Source organism: Leptidea sinapis, chromosome 27 (genome assembly GCF_905404315.1).
Source record: "Leptidea sinapis chromosome 27, ilLepSina1.1, whole genome shotgun sequence".
Taxonomy (NCBI): Eukaryota; Metazoa; Arthropoda; class Insecta; order Lepidoptera; family Pieridae; genus Leptidea; species Leptidea sinapis.
Genome location: NC_066291.1, coordinates 5,621,341 through 5,627,340, shown reverse-complemented (window position 1 = coordinate 5,627,340; position 6,000 = coordinate 5,621,341). Strand labels below are relative to the sequence as shown.

The following is a 6,000-nucleotide window of genomic DNA, read 5'->3' as shown; positions in this document are numbered from 1 at the left end:
GTCTCGAAGGAGGCTCGAACCTCGGACCACCTGCTCACTAGGCTGGAAGTAGAGATCACTAACGATCTAATATATCTGTTAGTCCAATGGACTCTAGGTTAAAGTTTCCCGAATCTGAAAGTTTAAGAGCATAAGTAAAGGAAATTAGCGTCGGTTGGCCACTTAATAATAAAGTAATTACTTTGTAGAGCACGCATCCACACAGAGATGCTTCATAGAACATTGTTGGTGCAGGGTTGAACAGTGCAGGTGCTATCATCTTTGGATCGGACCAGGAAGTAGCAGGCGCGATGCGTACGGTGCAACGTGCGAACGCCACCAAATCATTCAGCTGGGTCGGTTCTGACGGTTGGAGCGCGAGGTCCCTCGTTTCGGAAGGCAACGAGAAGGCTTTTTAAGGTACCATCAGCGTGCAGCCCCAGGCCAACGATGTAGAGGGCTTGAAGGAGTACTTCCTCGGCTTGAATGTGAAGACTAATAAAAGGAACCCTTGGTTTATTGGTAAGAATTTAAGATCCATTTTTGGTGGTTTAGCTATAACTTAATAAGGAAAAGAATCTAATGAGAGCAGCTGAATCCCACCGCAGGAACTCACGTCAAAATGCGAGATTTTACACGCATTACGAGTAGGTAGATGTTTGTCAGTTCACAAATTTTGTAGTTACAATCATTTGCCGCCTATTTCTGAATTGATGCGACTTACAGACTTTCACAGGATTGAGCACGTAGTAACGACATTTTAATTATATGAAATAAATATTGACAAAATATTTTTTTATTATAAAAGAACACCTATAACATATTATGCTGTCGCGACACGATTTGTAAATAATGATATGTTCTACAAAGTCAAAGTCAATACTTTTCGCAGCGCACGCAATGAAAAGTCACGTTATATTATTGGAGTTTTAGCAAGGATTTCTATTTTTTTTTTGAAAATATAAAATAGCACTGGCACGGAACGCCAGAGGTCGTGGGTTCGAATCATGCATCGTTTATTGGTGTATTAATCCTAGAAGTGAGGGTTATCACTTTAAAAACATAAAAATTGTTTAGATTTACAAGAAAGACATCTCAAGTCAATTTCCATATATGCAAATATTAGGGTTGAGCAGGTTATCAACTGTAAAGTAGATCCTGTAGATGAAGCCATAACCTGAGAGTTGAACAAAGTATTCAAGATGATTATGTTATTTACAAGGGTATTTTATGATGATACGTCACTCGAACTGTTAGCTCAGTTGGTTAGAGCACTGGCACGGAACGCCAGCGGTCGTGGGTTCGAGTATTAATCCTAGAAGTGAGGGTTATCAATTTAAAATATTTAAAAACAATAAATTGTTTAAAATAGCCTATTTCAACCGGGGATAGTATAGCTTCCCAACAGTGAAAGAACAGTGTTCAGTAGTTTTGGAGCCTATTCAATGCAAACAAACAAACAATCAAATTTTTATAATATTAGTATAGATAAATGAAAAACGTTGCCTCCTGGACTCTAACAGCATAAATGATAGCTAGGCCAGTTTGACCGTATATAATGTTTCAGCAACTCATACACTAGGTCTCATGGAGTGTTTGTATCGCAGAGTTCTGGGAGCACCAATTCCAGTGCCGCTACCCTGGGGCACCTCGCACACCATTCAACGGCCAATATAAGCATCAATGTTCTGGACTGGTGCAACTCACCGATAACAACATAGAGTTCGAGAGACAGCTGCAGTTTGTGGCTGGTGCTGTGATGGCATTCGCATATGCTATAAGGTATGCATACTCTTTTTTTAAGACGATTATTCACTGCATTTTAATAGTCACTCATGGGATATCTTTTGAGATGTGGGCTTTCGATGAGTTACTATGTTACATGCGTCATTATTTGAGAGGAAAATCCTTATTTTTAATTTATAATATTGAAAAAAAAAAACTATATTAATTTTTATCACTTTTTAGTTCTAAAGTTATAGATTAATATTAATAATAATTGAGACTGTATTTTAATGCAAACAGATTTATTATCTTTTTTTATGAAAATAAGGAGGCGTTCAGCCGATGGTAATTGATACGCGTTGCCTATTACAATGCAGCGCCGATCAATATTATTAAAAAACCCTAAAATTCTGAGCGGCACTACAACTGCTCACGTCACCTTGAGACATAAAATGACAAGTCTCATTTTCCAAGTAATTTCACTAGCTACGAGGCCCTTCAGACCGAAACACAGTAAAGCTTACACATTATTGCTTCACGACAGAAAAAAGCGCAGTTGTGGTACCCATAATCTAGCCGGCATCCTGTGCAATGTAAAGGAATCAATTTCGAGAAAATAAATGCCTTTTATGCCTTTTAAATTCAATTAAAAATGTTTGAACTTTAATTGCTTTAAAATTGGTCAGTACAATCTCCGAAGCAATAAACGTACCTAAAGGGTAGTATGGTTTACTCGTAAAAAAACTGTAGGAATCACTCTCTTCATCTGCTCTATCACTATTGTTCTTTAGTGATCAGAAGGCTATTTAGGAATGCAAGTAAAAGTCAGTTGTGTGATGGCCAATCGAGAACAGGTTATTTATTTACCACAAACACTCTGCACGGTACACAGTATGCAACAGACTGGTTAGAGCACCTACGTGCTACCTAACCCACGATGTTACAAGTAGGTATGTTGATTACGTCATCGATACATCATATACGCTACATATTCACTACAAAACTATTTAAACTGAAAGTTCAAAGGTAAAAATATGATATAACAAGCAAATCTGAGGTGAATAATGTCGGAAATTGCCTTTGTGATCAAGGAGTATATTGAGCCTTATTAGCTTTCGAGGACCTTCGTCTCGCGGGAGATATTGAAATTATCGCTCATTGCTATCGAGATTCGGGAGAAAAAATATCGCTTGCCAATAATATTACCATTTACCATTTGGTGCAAGATTGGTGCCCTATTTTAATAGTGAATTTATCTTCTCGGGAAGTTTAATTAGTTAGATAAACTTTTGGGATCAGATTTAAATAACAAGACCTTCAATTTACGGACATTGATCTCGTATCCTAGTTTGTGAAAACTTATATTTTAAATGCTTCTTTATCAATTTTATTAATAGCTTCTCAGTTTGGTTTATATAATATAAGGTATTTAAAAAAATATAGCGTCTTTAATATTTGTGTATCGGAAACTTTTTAAAATTATATTTGTATTGGCAGCTATTATTATGTAGAATTTATTATTATTATGGAAAAAGGAGGATAAACGAGCGTACGGGTCACCTGGTGTTAAGTGATAACCGCCGCCCACATTCTCTTGCCACACTAGAGGAATCACAGGAGCGTTGCCGGCCTTTTCGGGTATACGCGCTTTTTTTGAAGGTACCAATGTCGTATCGTCCCAGAAACACGGTAAAAGGAAGCTCATTCCACAGTTTTGTACGTAGTACGTGTAGTACGTGGAAGAAAGCTCCTTGAAAAGCGCAATGTGGAGGACCGCCACACATCCAGATGGTTGGGATGATATCCTAATTTTATAGTACCTGGGCTTTTTTATGAATTATCAAAAGCAATCGCAAAAGCAACCACAAACTATTTAGTTACTATATTACATAGAATATTATCAAAATATATAATATGGATAGTATCTGTAATAGTAATAGAACAGTAGTAGATTGATTCTCTATGGACTTGTATATGTTTTGTAACCACGTGCTGCTAAGAAATTAAACTGTCAGTCTTGTCGCTACAGCTACTGTGTTTTCTTACAAATAAATTACTGAAAGGATAGAGAATATTTAAAACTTATTTGTAAATGATCATTTGAGTTATCAACGATTGTTTCTTTAATTATAAGTCTTGTTTAAGTCGGAATCGTTTGTATTCTGCGAATATGACGAGATGAGCAAGATTTTCACCTGATACGCATTATAATGCAGTATCTCCCAGGGTTAGAGAAAGCCCAATAGACTAAGCAACATCTAATTGCGCTTGTCACTTCGAGACGTGTTGATATCAAAAACTATTCAAATTGTTAAAACATATATAAATTACATTTATCTGTCATAAATAAATAGTGCTATTATGTACTTATGTCGTTTTTCCGTATTATTTTTGCCCACCCATCTACCACTTCCATACGTAGTTGCAAAGTAATTTTAAATTCCAATGAAAGAAATATAATATATTTGTATAAAATTCAGAAACTGGACAATTGAACATTCAGGTTTTAATTTTACTATGCCGAAAGATAACGAAAGACCGTATCGATAAAAATACAATGTATCTGTAATTATTCATTTCGGTGTTAATAATCCTACGCATTTTTAAGACATTTTTAATGGTTGAACATTTACCCATTTTGGAAACATTATAAACTACATATTATTTAAGCGAGGCACAGTCGTCACAATATAATGTTTTCACTAAAAAGGTCAGGACCTAAACGTTCCCTTTTTCATGAAATCGTCCAAATAAATTCTGTTTTTATTGCGTTTCTGTTTGATTTAATCCTACAGACAGCAATATTATCGCAACGAAAATAATACTTCAAGTTTGTCGTTACTTTAACTTAAATCGGGATATTAAATTGGCTGATTTGTTTATGAGCCGCCATTTATCATTACCCTTATTACTTATGCTCCGCGATTTTACGTGTTTCTTTATTATTTTTTTCTTTTACTTCAATGTTATCCAAAAAACTGATTTTCTATACAATAAATTATCACCCAAAAAGTTAAGCAATATGCCTGCCCAATATATTTGTCTAAGGATCGTCTTGTGTTGGACCAATAGGATGCCCTTCATCAGAGTAAGTGAGAACAGGTTGCGGTCGTGCCCATACTTGCACTTCATTGTTGAGCTGAACGATCGGCTTTACAGGACGCGGGCGCGAGGGGTGTGGCGTTCGGTGCTTTTATGTTACTTTTGGTGTTTATTGGTGCACAAGATGTCTATGGCTCTTTAGATCTTATAAATTATTATATTAATAGATCTCAGAACCCACTCGGCCGTCAATTTTTACAGCTTCATGAAAGCTTACGTGCACAAAATCTTTTTTGGAGCCATCATCGATTTTTTTTATTTACTTATTTAGTGGCACGGGATGCAAGTCCATAGGCCAATTTTATATTTTGTTTTTTACAGTGCTGCAAGTCAAAACGCTTTCGTTAAAAATTTAATTATTGCCATCGTTAAAATGGCTAATGTTGCCAGTTGCCAGCTTAAAAGTAAAGAAGAAATTGAAACCTTTCACATTTCACAACAGACCGGCTTAGAACCCAAACTTTCAACTCTGAAAAAATATTACTTCTTCAATAAAAAATTCCAAAAACCACAGAAAATCTAACTCTCCTATTTCAAATCATTATAATATTTGCGTTTGGGGTAAACCGCGGGGGGAAACAAACTGCGTATCTTTCGTTATATTTTCTTAGAAGCTTTCTTAGAAAATATAACTTTCTCACCGCTATTGAGCCGTAATTTCACTGATATAACCTTTGACATTGGTAAAATATAACATCAAAATATCGCGCACATTCTTGAAATAAGATTCTTATTTGTCAAAATTGCCAATTATTTGGAGAATAAGATCTTCTGGGAATATTGCCAGTATCAAGTTATTTTTTCAAATTCTTGGTAACATGTAAATGCTTTATAATAATATGAATAATCCCAGTACACTTATGGATGTCAAAAAAATCTTTTCTTATAAACTTTACAGCCACTTCTTAAAGGGTTGCTCTTCTCGTCCCTGATTTTCATAAAAAAAGTTATCTTAAAATTTTAGAATATCGATATTAATTGAGTCCAAAAACTTACATAAAATAAGCCAGTAGTACCTACTTGTATTCAAGTGTATGTTGAGATAGGCAAATTGAACAAACAAAATCCTCTGTTTTATGTACACGTGATCGTAGTTGTCTTTTATCATGATGTGGCTTTCAAATTTGTCTATTTAATGCATAATGCTCTTATTCCATAAAAAGTAAATGTGAAAAGTCAACGATTTATTATAAA

The 6,000-nt window shown here is 35.2% G+C and overlaps 1 pseudogene; it reads left to right on the top strand.

The window, feature by feature from the left end:
• The first annotated feature begins 290 nt into the window (after window positions 1–290).
• The window catches only part of LOC126972913 (metabotropic glutamate receptor 4-like), a 67,312-nt pseudogene continuing 61,602 nt past the window's right edge, over window positions 291–6,000 (top strand).